Source organism: Hemiscyllium ocellatum, chromosome 1 (assembly GCF_020745735.1).
Source record: "Hemiscyllium ocellatum isolate sHemOce1 chromosome 1, sHemOce1.pat.X.cur, whole genome shotgun sequence".
Classification (NCBI taxonomy): Eukaryota; Metazoa; Chordata; class Chondrichthyes; order Orectolobiformes; family Hemiscylliidae; genus Hemiscyllium; species Hemiscyllium ocellatum.
In genome coordinates, this window is record NC_083401.1 from 49,360,036 (window position 1) to 49,377,687 (window position 17,652).

Below are 17,652 nucleotides of genomic sequence, written 5' to 3' on the forward strand. Positions count from 1 at the left end.
GATGACCATAACTGGACACATTATTCCAAGTGTGATCTCACCAGGGACTTGTAGCAAAATCTTGCGGCTCTTAAACTCGATCCCCCTGTTAATGAAAGCCAAAACACCATATGTTTTCTTAACTCCACTTGGGTGGCAACTTTGGAGGATCTATGCACTTGAACACCAACTGTTCCTTCAAAACTGCCAAGGATCCTGCCTTTAATCGTTTATTCAGCATTCAAGTTCGACGTTCCAAAGTGCATCACTTCGCATTTATCCAGGTTGAACTCCATCTGCCATTTCTCAGTCCAGCTCTGCATCCTGTCTATGTTGCGCTGCAGCCTGCAATAGCCCTCGATACTATCAACGGTACCTCCAATCTTGTGTCATTGGCAAATTTTCTAACCTGCCCCTCAACCTCCTCATCCAAGTCATTTATAAAAACTACAAAGAGCAGAGGCCCAAGAACAGAGCCCTGAGGGACACCACTCACCATTGACCTCCAGACAGCCAAATCTCCTGTATCTCATACTTCCTCACTTTATGAATGAGCCTACCATGGGGAACCTTATCAAATGCCTTGCTGAAATCAACGTAGATCACATCCACTGCTCAACTTTCGTCAACCTGCCTCGTCACCTCCTCAAAGAACTCAATAAGATTTGTGAGGTATGACCTGCCCCTCACAAAGCCATGCTGACTGCCTTTAATCATGCTATGCTTTTCCAAGTAGTCATAAATCCTATCCCTCATAATTCTTTCCAAAACCTTGGTGACCACAGGTGTAAGACTGACTGGTCTGTAATTGCCAGGGATTTCCCTACTACCCTTCTTGAAAAGAGGAATAACATTTGCCTCCCTCCAATCCTCCGGTATGACTCCTGTAGACAGTGAGGAAGCAAAGATCTTCACCAGCAGCTTGGCAACCTTCTTTCTCGCTTCCTGGAGCAGCCTGGGATAAATTTGGTCTGGCCCTGGGGACATATCAATCTTAATGTTTGCCAAACTTTTGTGCACATCAACTTCATTGATCTGGTCAAGCCTGTTTCCCTGCTCCTCAAAATTTTCATTCACAACAAGTCCCTTTCCTTCATGAAAACCGAAGCAAAAAACTCATTTTGGGCTTTCCCTATCTGCACTCCACGCACAAGTTCCCTACACTATCCCTGACTGGCCCTACCTTCTCCTGGATCATTCTCTTATTCCTTATTATGAGTAAAATACCTTTGGGTTCTCTCTAATCCTTCCTGCCAAGCCTTTCTTGTGCCCCCTCCTGGTTCTTCTCAGTCCATTTCTGAGCTCCTTTCTAGCAAGTTGTGCTAGACCGTGGCTTCCCCACCTTACATAAGCTGCCTTCTTCCTTTTGACGAGAAGTTCCTCTGTTCTCGTCATCCAAGGCTCCTTACTCTTACCCCTTCTTCTCTGTTTCAGAGGAACAAATTTGTGCATCACTCGCAACAACTGCTCCTTAAACAGTCTCCACATGTCTGTTGTGCCCTTTCTGTGGAACAATTGCTTCCAATCTATACTTCCCAACCCCTGTCTTGTAGTGTCATAATTTTTTTTTCCCCAATTAAATATCTTATCATGGTAACTGCTCCTTTCCCTCTCCATGGCTGTGGTAAATTCCGCTACATCGATGACTGTATCGGCGCTGCCTCGTGCTCCCACGAGGAGGTTGAACAGTTCATCAACTTTACTAACACCTTCCATCCCGACCTGAAATTCACCTGGACTGTCTCAGCCCCCACCTTTTCCTCCGCTACATCGATGACTGTATCGGCGCTGCCTCGTGCTCCCACGAGGAGGTTGAACAGTTCATCAACTTTACTAACACCTTCCATCCCGACCTGAAATTCACCTGGACTGTCTCAGACCCCCACCTTTTCCTCCGCTACATTGATGACTGTATCGGCGCTGCCTCGTGCTCCCACGAGGAGGTTGAACAGTTCATCAACTTTACTAACACCTTCCATCCCGACCTGAAATTCACCTGGACTGTCTCAGACCTCCGGCCTATCACCCTCACCTTGACCTCCTTCCACCTATCCCACCTCCATCGCCCCTCCCCCTAGTCCCTCCTCCCTACCTTTTATCTTAGCCTGCTTGGCTCTCTCTCTTATTCCTGATGAAGGGCTTATGCTTGAAACGTCGAATTCTCTATTCCTGATATGCTGCCTGGCCTGCTGTGCTTTGACCAGCAACACATTGGCAGCTGTAAATGTGAAGCAGTTTGGTCACTGTCACCAAAGTGTTCTCCCACTGCGAGATATGACACCTGTTCTGGCTCATTGTCGAGCACCAAATCCAAAATGGCCTCTCCCCCTCATCAGCGTGTCTACATACTGATTAAGGAAACCCTCCTGAACACACCTGACAAAAATGGCTCCATCCAACCCATCTGCACTAAGAAGGTTCCAGTCAATATTGGGAAAATTGAAGTCACCATAACAACAACCCTGCTATGTGTGCACTTTTCCAAAATCTGCTGGCCTATGAGTTCTTCAATCTGCCTGCTGCTATTAGGATGTCTGTAGAAAACCCGCACTGAGGTGGTTGTTCCTTTGCAGCTCCTAACTTCCACCCATACTGACTCCGTAGACAAACCTTTCTTGACAACCTTCATTTCTGTAGCTGTGATGCACTGTGATGCAGTTATAGAGTCATACAGACCCTTGTCTACAAGGGATCTTACCAATTTTTATCGATGCATTACAGAAAGCCTTCTTCATGATGCATCAGAACTTGGTATAACAAACTGTACTACAGAGAATCATGAATATTGCCCAACTCACCCATGCCGACGAGACATGCCAATCTGACCTCATCCCATTTGCTAGCATTTGGCTCATATCCCTCTAAACCCTTCCTATTCATATACTCATCCAGATGCTTTTTAAATGTTGCTGCAATTATACCAACCTCCACCACTTCCTCTGGCAGCTCATACCATACATGCATCAGCCTCTGCGTGAAAAAGTTACCTCTTAGGTCTGTTTTCAATCTTTCCTCTCTGACTTTGACCTGATGCCCTCTAAGTTTAGAGCCTCCCACACCAGGAGAAAGACTTTGGCTATTCATCCTGTCCATACCCCTCTATATGGTTGCTTCCCTCAGCCTCCAACCCTCCAGGGAAAATAGTCCCAGCCCTTTCAGCCTATCCCCATACCATTACAATTGTCTGCATTGAAAGCAATTTGCTATCTATCTGCCCACTTCCCTCTTCCATCTGTCTATATCCTTTTCAATTCCACATTGTCCTACTCATAGTTCACAGTGCTTCCAAGTTTCAATGTACTCAGGTCCTGTGTGGACCAGCTGATGGGAGTATTCACAGACATCTTTAACCTCTTCTCAGTATGGTCTGAAGTCTCCACCTGCTTTAAGAAGGCCACCATCATCCCAGTACCAAAGAAAAATTATATAGTGTGCCTCACTGACTACCGCCAGCTGGCTGTGACCTCCACAATTATGAATTATTTCAAGAGGTTAGTCATGGCTCACATCAACTCCAACCTACTCAACTGCTTTGTTCCTTTTCAACTTGCCTACTGGCGCCACAGGTCCACAGCAGATACCATCTCCCTGGTCCTACTCTCATCTCTGGAACATCTGGGTAACAAGGATACTCACATCAAACTCCAATTTATTGACTGTAGTTCCACCTTCAACATGATAACTCCAAACAAACCCATGTCTAAACTCCAAGACCACATTTCGGCTCCCCCATCTGTAACCGGATTGTGACTTTCTGACCCATAGACAACAATCAGTAAGAATAGGCGACAACACCTCCTCCACGATAATCCTCAATTCTGGTGCCCCACAAGGCTGTGGACTCAACCCCTTGCTACAATCCCTAAACACTCATGACTGTGTGGTCAAATTCCACCCCAACTCCATTAGCAAGTTTGCTGACAACACCAGGTTGTAGGTTGGATCTCATACAATAATGAGACAGAATGTAGGAAATAGATTGAGGACTTAGCAGCATGGTATAAAGACAACAATCTCTCCATCAACAAGAGCAAAATGCTCTTATTGAACTTCAGGAAGTAGAATGGAGGGCACATCCCAGTCTGCATCAATGGATTTGAGGTGGAGATGGTTGAGAGTATCAACTTCCTGGGAGTGATGATCACCAACATTCTGTCCTGATCCACCTACAATGACATGACAATCAAGAAAACACAAGAAAAATCTACTTCCTCAGGAGGCTGAGGGAATTCAACAGGTCTCCAAAGACTCTTACCAATGTTTATAGAAAGCATCCTATCATGATGCATGCGAACTCAGTTTAAGAACTGCTCTTCCCATGACTGTACAAAACTACAGAGAATCATGAATACAGCCCAATCCATCACGCAAACTAGTCTTCCATCCATTGACTTCATCTATATTTCCCACTTCCTCAGTAAAGCAACCAATATAAACAAAGACCTCTCCCACCCCAGATATAGTCTCTTCTACCCTTTTCTGTCAGGCAGAACAAATAAAAGTTTGAATGAACGCATGAACAGATTCAAAAATAGTTTCTTCCCCGGTGTTGTCAGACCTTTGAACAGACCTCAAATGTTCTCTCTTGCTGCACCCGCTCTGTGGCTGTAATGCGATATTCTGTTCAGCTACCCTGATGCATTTTGTATAGTATGATCTGCCTGTATAGCACCCAAAGCAACATTTTTCACTGCATCTTGGTACATGTGACAACCATCACTCAATTAATTAATCACCTGCATGCCTTGAAATTATTCCCACATACCATGATGTGGATCATTACTATATAGCAGGAAGAGCAAGGGTACAAACTTTTCTTCAGCCCTAAAATATCCATTATCAATTACTATTTGAACTCTATCTTTCAATAATTTTGTGTTCACATCACTGCTATACATTTCATAACGTAAGCTATAACCTTTCTCATAGCAGCTGCTGTTTACTCCTAGCTATTCTTTATGTTTGTTTTTCCTTCTCTTGCTTCTATTTTACAATGCTTTGCAGTGTTGTAGCCTCTTTAATGAGTGCTGTTACTTTTAGAAGTGTCTTTAATAAATAAAGTCCTTGTAGAAGCAGGTGTCAGCCACTAGAGGGGTTTCACATGAATGAAAGAGTGATGAGCTTTGATCGGGAGATCACTGTGTTTAAACTGATGGCACCCTTTGACAGTTCATTTTAATTTTAGATTGTAAAGACAAAACGTCTGACTGCTGAAGTAACTCCACAAAGGCTGGTATCGCTTCACTAAGTTATCCCTTGTTTAAATGTGGAGAGTCCTTGTCACTAATCTAGCTCTCAGAGCCAAGTCTCAGAGTGAACAGTACCTCTGACACTCCTGTTTATTTTTTATATTCATTTCCCCCACTCTACTGCCTAACTGCGGTACAGCTTATATTTTCCCCAGCCCCCATGTTGTGTGTGTGCAGGTGTGAGACACAGTGTAAGACATCAATTGTATGAACCTGTATTCAGTTTCCACCCCCAGGAAGAAAGGAAACACCAGGTGGCCAGTGACAAACAGTGCCCTTTACATCAAAGGGCAATGGTGTGTGACCAAACAGTGAAGGGGAGGGCAGGGATTAAATCAAAATAGAGTTGGAGGGGGAAATAAAGCACTCCATTTGCGGTGCAAACCTCTCTCTGTAAACCTCGAGGCTGTTGATAGACATTGTATCCTTCTCGAGAGACACCAGGACACAGACATAACCATGGAAGAGGGCAGGCAATTGGCCATAACAAGCCCCTTCACAGATACTCCTGTTTATATCTGTCAGCCAGAGCTCCCTGATTTGATCATGTTAACAGCACCAATCAGGGAATTCGTAGTCTATGAGGTCCACCTCGCTGACCTCATTAAACTCACTACATCCTTTCCCCTCTGAATCTGAGGACATAGACCAGTTCTTTTTGTTTTGTAGCTCCTTCTGGGACATTTTAACACTGGGTGAGGTTCTTCCAACTGTGATGACACTATGACTTTAAGGGTTTTTTTAATGCAGAAAAGTTGAGACAGACGTGGGAAGTGGGCTGCTCAAAGCCAATAGAGTAAATAGTTTGTGAGGCCTTGGGTTTTTTAAAACGTTGGAACAATGGAAGCATCCTGAATGAGTGAGGTCAAGCTCCCACAGAGCCAGAAGTTTTAGTTTTAGCTTTCTGTAGTGGCTCGGTCTTGAAGCTGGGTGTCGAAGCTTTTATTCCTCTGTCTGTTACAGCTGGAAGCTGGGATTCTCTTCCTGCTGTTAGAATTGTAGGTGAGACAATTTATTTTACTGAATTTGCTTTTGCTAAGAATGTGTTTATGGGATGTAACTGTATTGGAACAGTTTATTAGGGTATTTTGCTTAAAGTTGGTAGTTTGACAAATTGAATTGGATCTGAAAGGGTCGAGACTATCTTTTTTAATACAGTTTAAGGGGGTTTGGGCTGATCCATAACATAATTCTGCCTCTGATACTGGCCGGGATGTCTCAAGAAGAAAGCATTCTCCTCTTCAGGCATCAAAAACATCTAGATAGCGACATCTGCTATGTCCATCTCAGAATCTGAGGTATCGTCAACGTTTGATGGAGAGAGAGAACCCACGGGTTCCAGAACAGTCGGAAAGACTGCTCCTACACCGTTTGCTTTCATATGGTCCACGTGCTCGTTCCCAAACTTTACACATCACTGGAGCTGACCTTGCATCGATCGTCTAGGAGAAAGAGAGGACTGCAGATGCTGGAGATTAGAGTTGAAGAATGTGGTGCTGGAGAAGCACAGCCGGTCAGGCAGCATCTGAGGACCAGGAGAGTTGACAGGTTGAGCATAACCCTTTCATGAGGAATGAGGTCATTTCTAACACCACGCTCTTTGACTCGCATCGATCATGCCTTCACCCATCCCGGTCATTCCTACACCAACTCTATCTCCTGAAGTAAATGGTCTCTCTCACTTAGCAGAATCTTGTATCGAATTTGATGTTTCTGATGTTGTTTCACCCTTCCCTCCACCACCCCACCCCATCGCACCCACTCCACCCCACCCCATCGCACCCACTCCACCCCACCCCATCGCACCCACTCCACCCCACCCCATCGCACCCACTCCACCCCACCCCACAACACCCAGGGCCAGGAAGATCAGATTTCAACTGGTGTAGAGACTTCTCCCTATTCACAATCTTGCTGGAGCTATCCCTGTAGTTTCATGAGGTGTGGTCCCATAATCAAATAGAAACCAGGACAGTTTGGTACCGAATGAAGCTGTAGGCTGTTTCTTTAAGCCTGCCTTCAAAGTTTGGATTGCTCTTTTTGCTGGACCTTTTGCTTTTGACTGAATTATAGAAGGTATGAAGATGTCCTTATATATTGAAAGCAATTTGCCTTTAGGAAATACTCAGATTCCCTGATGATAAATGTTATCTGTGGCCAACACTTCTGGGAGTCCATGTACTGCAAAAGGTGCACATAGTTTTCCTACCATTGTTCCTGTGTTTGATGAATGAAGTCTATGCATATCCAGTCCCTTTAAGTGGGCATACACAATGACTAAGCACATTGAGCCAATGAAAGGACCTGCATAGTCGACGTGTAACAGGGTTTACTTGGCCATTCCCATGAATGTGGGAGAGCTGCTGGTAGTAGGTTTTGCCCTTGTTAGCACTCTGGGTATTGCCCCACTAATGTGGCTATGTCTGCATCCAATCCTGGCCAATTGACATAACCTCTTGCCAACATCTTCATTTTGGAAACCCCTGGTGGAGTTCAGCCAATATCTGGTGGTGATCTTTGCTTGGGACAATCAATGTAGTTCCCCATAATAATATGCCATCCTCAATTGGGATCTGGTCTCTTGAAGTCCAAATTCTGCTTGTGATGCCTCTTTGGTTTCCCCCATCACGGCCAGCTGTTTCAGTTTTGCCAGGACCAGATCTTTCTGCATCCAAAGTCTGATATTGTCAGCTGTGACTGGAAGTGTATCCAGTAAATTTAAAGCTATTAAAGACTGTTCCAATGGCGATGTATCTACTAGCAGGAAGTGACTCAATGCATCCTGGATGATATTCCTATTGTAATTATATGCAGTTCATGTTCAAGCCCATTGCTGAATTTGGCCTGAAGCTATGGGAGACACTGCCTTGTTTAAGTAGACCTGTCAGGGGTTTGTGGTCCATTATTATAAATTTACATCTATAAAGGTATTGGTGGAACTTTCTGACTCCAAATATGAACACCAAACCTTCCTTCTCTATCTGGACTTTTCACTCTGCACTAGCCACAAAGTCTGGATGCATACACTATTGGGCATTCATATCCATTGGGCTACTTACAAGCTAATACCACCCAATGGTGTACAAGGAGGAATCGTATGTCAATACCAGATCAAAGTTGGGATCATAGTGTGCCAACACCTTAGAGGATGATAGCTGTTTCTTTACTTCCCTGGAAGCTTTGTCTTGGCTACATGACCAATTCAAAGGCTGACCCTTTAAGATTTGATGCAAAAGTGCCAGGATGGAGGCCACGTTATACATGAACTTTCCATAATAATTCACCGGACCAAGAAAAGACATAAGTTCCGGTATTGATATGGGAGCTGGGGCACCTTTGATTGCCCTCGCTTTATCTTCCAATGGGTGTAACCTGATCTTGTCAACTCTGTAGCCCAAGTAGGTCACTTGGGGTGACTTGAACACACATTTTTCCCTTCTAAGGTGTACATCCGCCTAAGAGAAATGTCCAAGGACTATGTCCAAGTACTCTCAGTACTCCTTATTGGTCTTCCCTGTTATTAACATATTATCTAAGTGGCAATCTGGGATAGACCCCATAAAATGCTACCCATCGTCTGCTGAAAAATTGCACAGACTGATGATACCCCAGATGGCATTGTTGATATTGGTACAAACCCTTATGGGTATTAATTGCAGCATAAATCTGAGAATCCTCATCTGACTGCATTTACATTTATGCATGGCTCATGGGGTGGCATGGTGGCACTACTGCCTCACAGTGCCAGGGACCCACGTTCGATTCCAGCCTTAGGTGACTATCTGTGTAGAGTTTGCACATTGTAAAGGTTCCCAGTATACATTCTCTTTCTAGCTGAGGTCTTGCAAATTTAAGTGTTGGAGTCCAGAGTTCTTTTAAAAAAAGAGAGAGAAGTAAAGTATCGACTGAATCATAATTTGGAGATGCTGGTGTGGGACTGGGGTGTGGGTTTCCTCTGGGTACTCTGATTTCCTCCCACAATCCAAAGATGGGCAGGTTAGGTGAATTGGCAGTACTAAATTGCCCATAGTGTTCAGATTTATATAGGTTAAGTATATTAGTCAGGGGTAAATGTAGGGTAATAGGGTAGGGGTACAGGTCTGCTGTGGGTTATTCTTTGGAATGTTGGTGTCGACTTATTGGGCCAAAGGACCTGTTTCCACACTGTAGGAATTCTGTGATGTTGATTCTATGTTCAGCTTTGTGAAGGACAGTCCCCTTCCAGCTTTCTGTATAAATCCACTATGCAAGGGATTGGGCATTTATCCAGCTGCGAAAAGCTGTTTACTGTTTGTTCAAATTCCCACATGGGGCCAAACCAACTCACTGGGCTTCACAATCAATGCGACTGATGCTGCCCATTATGCAAATTGGACGGTTTGACGACTTCTTCACTTTCCAGATTGCTAATTTTCATCTCTACTTTTGCCTGTAAGGCCCACTGGATGCTTCTCAGTCAACATGCAAGGTGGCCTTGCTTCTTTGATATTCCCTAGACATTCCTAAATATCTTCTGGGTATTTAATTAAGACTTCACTGAGGAAGCCATGTTCTATTCAAAAATAATGAACCAATCCAGGTGAATCTTTCTCAACAAATTTTGCCCCATCAACCTTGAGCCTGGGTTTTTACTACAATCAGTGGTAACTGAACCAGGTGCTTCTGATAAGAGTTCGGAACAGAAGTTATACCCTTAATCTGTAAAGGTTCCCCAGTATACATTCTCTGTCTAGCTGAGGTCTTGCAAACTTAAGGGTAGGCGTCCAGAGTTTTTTTAAAGAAAGAGAGAGGTAGAGTATCAGCTGAATCATAATTTGGAGATGCCAGTGTTGGACTGGAGTGTACAAAGTTTTTGACTGAGTCATAGAATCACTACAGTGTGGAAACAGGCCCTTCGGCCCAACAAGTCCACACCAATCCTCCGAAGAGTAACCCACCCAGACCCATTCTCCTACCCTATTTCTCTACATTTACCCCTGACTAATGCACCTCATCTGCTCATCCCTGAATACTACGGGCAATATAGCTGGCTAATTCACCTAACTTGCACATCTTTGGACTGTGGGAGGAAACCAGAGCACCCAGAGGAAACCCATGCAGACATGTCTCCATGCCTGAATTGAACCTGGGTCCCTGGCCTTGTGAGGCGAAAGTGCTAACCACTGAGCTACTGTGCCACCTCTGACTGCTTCAGAACAGATCTGTATAATTTTCTTGAACTTTATGTGAAAAGAAGGTAAGTCTGTCTTCAGATTGTTTAATTTATAGATCAGTACTCACACAAACTGGTTGCTGTTAGTTGTCTGAATGTTTTGAGATCCCACTCTGTGATCTTCAGTGAAGTTTCCAAGGGTCTGCAAACAAGATCTTGGAGTCTTTCATAAGCAGGGATTGTTGCTTAGCACCACACTATCATGATGTGATATAATATGGTATATTTGGATGTGTTTCTTCATAAACAGCCAATAGTTATAACTGAGATCTGCCCTGCTTTTTACATTTATTGATTCTGATTATGATAATCCATCACATAAGAACAAGGCAAGGGTAATATAATGCTAAAGTATTAAACAGATGTTTATTCCAGCTCCTGGAATCACAGGCACTTGAATGTCTGCACTAAAACCAAGAAATGTGGGGGATGTAATCTGTAACAATTTCCATCAGATTGTCACGCAGAAGGGGGACTTAGTAAGATGAGTAATCATGAACAAGCCTAAATACCGGAAGAAACATCAAAGCAGCGCTTCACACGAGGCTCCAACAGCACTGATGATGTTCCCTAGCCAGGGAACGAAACGTTTGCAGCAAAAACTTCCAGCTCGGCGAGCAGAACCACAACAACGGATACCCGAGCTACAAATCTTCAATCAGATTTTATGAACAAGCCTGTACTGTATTCTAGATGTGAGACATAACATGATAAAGGTAAGAGAGGAAAGGGAGAGGTGATGAAAGGCAATGGTACTGAACAGAGATGTCTCTGCTGTACGATACTGTACCCTCTTTCTGCGTCCTTCCAACAGAAGGACCTCTCTTCTCTTTTTCCTGACTCCAGCATTAGATCCAGGTTGGCTTTGAAGAATTGAGGCTCTCCCTTCGCTAGGGTAACAGGTCTCCAGCCCCTCTCACTGGGCACCTCACTTACCTCAGATGAAGTGGAAGACTTTAGCACTTTCTACAGGTGTCTGCCTCAATAAAGGCTGCTGTGGGAATTCCAAACCAATATGACCCATTTTGTCTTCCCTTCCCATTGGTGTAGTAGACAGGAAACTCCATTCCGTGACAATTAAAGGCTCACTCCAGCAAAAATCTCAACTTCAATAAATTCTCCCAATTGGACACAGGTTTCCAATCTGAAAATAAACCTTGATCCCGTTATTTCTGGGATGTGGGTGTCACTGGCTGACCAGTATTTATTGACTGTTCCTAATTCAAAAGGTAGTGGTGAGCTGACTTCTTGAACTGCTGCAGCCCACCTGCTGCGGGTTGGCCCACAATGCCATTGGGTAAGGAATCCAGGATTTTGAAAGAATGGTGATATATTTACCTGCCTTTACAGCAGGCATGTTCTCTAAGTTGACTTCAGAAAACAAAGTATTTCTGAATTCTAGTACTCCCCTTAATCTTTGCTGCACTGAGTTTTGTTATTTACAAACTTTGAGTATACTTTCTGTACATTTAAATTCTGGTTGTTAATATATATCAAACTGAGCAGTGGTTGTATCAACTTCAGGGACTGCCCTGTATCTTTTGCTATCATCTGAAATACAATCTTTCACCATTCCTCACATCTTCAATTCCTTAGTTAATCTTGGAGTCAGTCTGTTACTCTGTCTTGAGTTCCACGAGCTTCAAATTTCTTGTACTCTATTTATGTGATGATATATCAAATGTTGTTTGAATGTCCATAGACAAATCAGATAAATTTAATTACAATTCTCAGTTACTTCATCAAAGAACTCAAGCAATTTAATCAAACACAACTTGTTTTTAACATAATAAAGCTGTAAATCAGAAACAAAAACAGAAATTGCTGGAAAATCTCAGCAGGTCTGGCAGCATCTGTGGCAAGAAAGCAGAGTTAATATTTCTGGTCCAGTGATCCTTCATCAGCCCTCTTTTTAACAAATCCTGGCTGTCATTTATTCATTAACACATTTTTCCAACGAACAATGAGTCTTATCTCAGATTGCTCTCTTTAAATGTTTCCCAGTCACCAACATTAGGCTGACTGTTTTGTAGTTGCTTTTTTCCTTTCCTCCTTACCTCCACACTACCACCTAGCTGCTGTAGTGCTTATTTTCCCCCAGCAGCCATGTTGTGTATGTGCAGGTGTAGGACACAGTGAAAAACAACAGATGCTTAAACCTTTATTTGTATTCCACCACCAGGAAGAAAGGAAACACCCAAGTGGCCAGTGACAAGCAATGCCCTTTAGTTGCTATTTTTCTTCCCTCTCCTCTTGTTAGCTGTCATCCACTCCTTTCCTACCCATATCTAAGGAGCATTGATGTACTTTGTCTTTGTTTCATTGTGTAGTGATTGGAACCAGCTGGATCTCATTGACTACAAGATCTTTGATCAGAGTTGTTAGCTCTTGCTGACCAATATAAGCAAGAGCTTATAAGGGATAAGCAATGCCCTCAGTGAAGGGGGCTTGGCTGCTAGATGGCTACAGCCAATATACTGTGCACAAGCAAATAAAAGGTGACTGGATACCTGCCTCTGCAGTTATAGAGTCATCATTAGTTTCAAACTTGGCAATGACTGACCTTTCAGGCCTTAGAGGTGAAAGGTTATCTCAAGGTCTGCTTCTGGAACTTCTTGGAAAAAAAACTGACATTACAGCCCATTAATTTCTGAATTTGTTTTAATATATAAAAACTATTTTCTTGTGCATTTGCTAATTTCTATGGAAGTAAGTAACAGTGAATACAAAGGGAAGGATATTTTATCTACTCTGTTTCTACACTTTTCCTAAAATTAGCAAATGGTAGAAAATATGCCCCAAAGTGAGTCAGATCAAAAAAAGCAAAGTAATCTAAAATTAGTGCTATTAATTAAAAAAATTATAATAATGGTACATTATAAGAATAGGCACTGACAGGAGTAGGTACAACTGTCAGCATTAATCAATATGTCTTGTGAAGCTGTTTCATTTGTGGCTGTCATATTGAAGATTTTATAATTGGAGTGAATGCTATGTCAGATCTAAGACACAGATTGTTGCCTCAGGAAAGGGGTTTCACTCTACTGTGTTATCTTGTGTGAATGGTTACTAGTCATACTGGTAGAATTGCTTCATTCCAAACTGTGAAGGGACCACTTGCAGCTTGTCTGTGCAATGGAAAAGACATGCCAGATGAAATTGCGAATTTGGTGACACCTCATAAATCTGTCATTAATCTGTCATTTGCATTATGGTTCTGTCCTGGGAGTTGAATTCTTTGATTTGATATTTGAAATATCTGATTACCCAACTGCAGAGTAGAAATTTATTTGTCGAAGTTTCTTATATTTGTTCTGAATATCAGGAGAGAGAGATCTAATTATTCGCTTCATCACTTTTCTATAGCTTCACTGTTACAGTGAAAAAAAGATGCATTTTATAGAATCTGTCGATCTATCAGAAATAAAACAAAACTAAATCGTTAAACATGATCTTCCTTTATTTTCAGAATTCTGCCACTATATATATACATGATGTGCTTATATGTTGGAATGTATTCACTTCTTCCCTGGAAGTCTTTTGGAGAAAATGCAAAGTCCCAGTTGGATAACTGCAAGAGATCCTGGTGGACAAACATGTTGTTTCTTAACAACTTTGTTATGATTGAGCAACATGTAGGTTCTGTCTCTATAGAAATATACACAGTTTCTTTTTTAGAAATCTTTTAATGCATACATCTTGGGGTTTCCATTATTCTTCAAGTCAAATAACTCATATTGTATCTGTGATGCAATATTAAATTAGTTCAGAGCTATAATTATTGGGAAAGATAACGGCCTCTATTTATATCCACTTGGTGAGTGGTAGAGAGTTGGGGAATAGTTAAAATTGGAAAAAAACCATTTACAATCCTAATTACATGCTGCCATTTTTAGAGAAACTGGTTTTATCATATTTAAATTGAACTTCTGTGATATTACTGATGCTCCAAATTTAATCAACAAATGACTTGCAGGTTTTCTAGGGCCTGGAAAATCTGAAAAGCAAAGGAGAATGGTTATCTGCCAGCTCCAACAGGTCACTGTATTTTAAAGCATACTTGTGCATCAGGAACTGCAGATGTCAAAGAACCACATAAACTCAGAGCAATAGCATGCCATACAGCTCTGCTGTGCCATTTGATAAGATCATGGCTGATCCTGTATCCCAATGCCATAGTCCTGCTTTCTCCCAAAATCCTCAATGTCTTTGAATCTAAAAATGTATCCATTTTTTTCTTGAATATATTCAACGGCTTGGTCTCCATTTGTAGTATAGAATTCCCAGATTCACTACCTTTTTGAGTGAAGAATTCTGTTCCTCATCCCAATGCTAAATGGCCTACTGTGTATGCTGAGACCTGGACCCTTGGCTCCAGAATCCCCAACTAAAAAAAACAATCTGCCTTCATCTAATCTGTCCAGTGCTGTTGGAATGTTATGCATTTCAATCAGATCCCCCTTTCAACCTTCTAAACTCCAGTGAATACAGTGGAATCAACCTCTCCTCATAGGAGAGTCTTGCCATCCTGGTATCAACCTCGTGAACTTCCACTACAGTCCCTCAATGTCAAGTGCATCTTTTCTTTCATAGGATGACCAAAATGGCATGCAATCTTCCAGGTGTGGTCTCATCAAGGCCCCTAAAATGTCCCCTTCTCCCAAAATGACTGAGGTGACCACATCTCACCACACCGTAACCACTGATCTACTGCCTTCTAAACACCCTCACCTTGGCATCTCTTTGTCCCTTACTTCTGGGTTTGACCACCTACCTTTCCCATTCCTGAAATCTAGGTTCCATTCTTAACAGCCTCTTGTCAAGTTGACTAATGACTGAACAGGAGATTTTATTGTATTCAGCAATTACTTTGTGATGCCATCAGTGTGGATGCTCCATGAGCTGCAGTGCAATCCTGGATTGTCCCCAGTCCCTGATAGGTATGAGGGCCAATCATTCAATGTATGGTGAATGTATTGTTAGAATGAACATGGGCTATGTAGAAGAACAGAACATTAGATTGTAGGTGTATCAATGCCCCAGTTTTAATGGTCACCAACAATACTCATGAGGAAACTGTCCATAAAAGTTTAGCAAATGTTTTCATACAGTTTTCCTACAATCAGTTTTAACTTGGTATTGTCTATAAGAGGTCTTTTGGATGTTTGCAGCAGAATTTCTGTCTGGTTTATTGTTTCTGTCAGAATCTTATCGCAGATCCTTGAAAGAGGTATATAGTGTCACAGGGCATGGTACTGTATGACCATGCATTTTACCATCTCATGGTGATCACCTATAGCCTGATTCGGCCAAAGATCTATCCACGCTGATAAGTCTTAATGCTCTTCATCTTCCCTTGGTCTCAATTGTAGTTCAGTAATATCCCTGATGGTGTCTGCTTGCAGTCTAGATAATACAACTGGGTTCACAGGAATCCTGTCTGACAAGATGTCCAAGATCTTCTGGGAATACCTGGAAAGTTTGCCTCAACTACTGTATGAGAGAGGCAGAAAATTTCCTCTGAAAGTTTTGGTGCTGGTTATGATGAGCCCCCAACATCAATTAATCCTTTGATGTGTTCAAATTCCATTCCAAAAAAGATAGAGGGTTTCTTGACTAGGACATGTTGTGAAATGAAAAAAACCATTGCAGATTTATTATGACATAACTTATCAAGAAAAACTATGTTCGCAGTGCATGGGTTGGACATGGTACCTTGCAAATGACTTCCAGTTTTACATCACAACACCAGTTTTCATCTTTCTTCTTTACAGGTAAGTGTTATTATTTAGTGATTTACTGTTCCTGTTTTAAGAAAAACATTAAATGCCCAGTGGTTGTTGCTCCTTGTTTTCCTGATTGGACAGCTCTAGGATGATAGATTTTGAGCATCACCTCAGATACTGGAGTGTTGATCTCAGTTACTTTGCAGAGCTCTGTTTACTCAACACTGGCAATCTCTGGACCCGCTTTAAGCCTATATAGATAACGTGTCAGAGGGAGGCAAAATGATTCACACATATGGAGTCCTTATGGACTACCCATTAAGGGGATGGACAAAATTAGTATATGTGGCAAAGCAGAGGTAGACCAGTGGTTAGCACTGCTGCCTCACAGCATCAGATTGGGTTTGACTCCACTCCTGGGGCAACTGTCTGTGTGGAGTCTGCAGCTTCTTCCCATGTCTGCGTGAGTTTCCTTTGGGTGCTCCAGTTTCCTCCCACAGTCCAAAGACGTGCAGGTTAAGTGCATTGGTGAAGCTGAATTGCCCATAGTGTCCAGGATGTGCAGACTGGGTGAGTTAGTCATTGCTGAAAATGTGTTGCTGGAAAAGTGCAGCAGGTCAGGCAGCATCCAAGGAGCAGGAGAATCGACGTTTCGGGCATGAGTCCTTCTTCATTTTCAGCTCTGATCTCCAGCATCTGTAGTCCTCATTTTCTCCTATGAGTTAGTCATTGGATATGCAGTATTACAGGGATGGGGTGGGTCTGAGTCTGGTGCTCTTCAGGGACTTGGTGTGGAGTCGATGGACCAAATGACTTGCTTCTACACTGTAGCGATTCTAAAAACCTGGGGCGATGAAACAGGGAAAGACAGGAAACAAACTTCAAAACACAACAGCAGAGGCAGTAGCTGTCTTGGCTGTTGATTGGTAAGTCAAGAGTGCATCTCCCCTGTCGCTTACTTTTGGGATGCCTCACTCCCACTTGCACCACACAGGACCTGGCAGGCCAGTTCTGCTCCTTTCTTGGGACTGCATACACTCTTCCAGATATTGGGTCCTTTACCGTTGAGCTTTCTCATCTCCTTAGAACCTCACAAGCAACAATCAAGATGATTGTTTGTTCTCTTCCCTGTGATGTGAGACCCTGCCCACTGCTTGTTTAATACTAGCAATGGGAGAATGAGCTGTGAAGCCATTAAAATTGGCAATAGCATTAGAAGATCATCCATGAGTTATCTTGGAGTGGAGTTAGGAAGGCAGTGGGATCTCACTCACCCATCTTTATTCTTCATTAAATACTCAAATGGGGAGGACACAAGATTTGCCACAATTCGTTCTGTTGTAAAGTTCTGAAATGCATTTTCATGAACAAGCCATTCTTAAGTAATACTTGGCACTAATTTTAAATTAATTCAAGAAGTCATAAGAATATCTGGTCAGCATGGACAGGTTGGACCGAAGAGTCTGTTTCCATGCTGTACATCTCT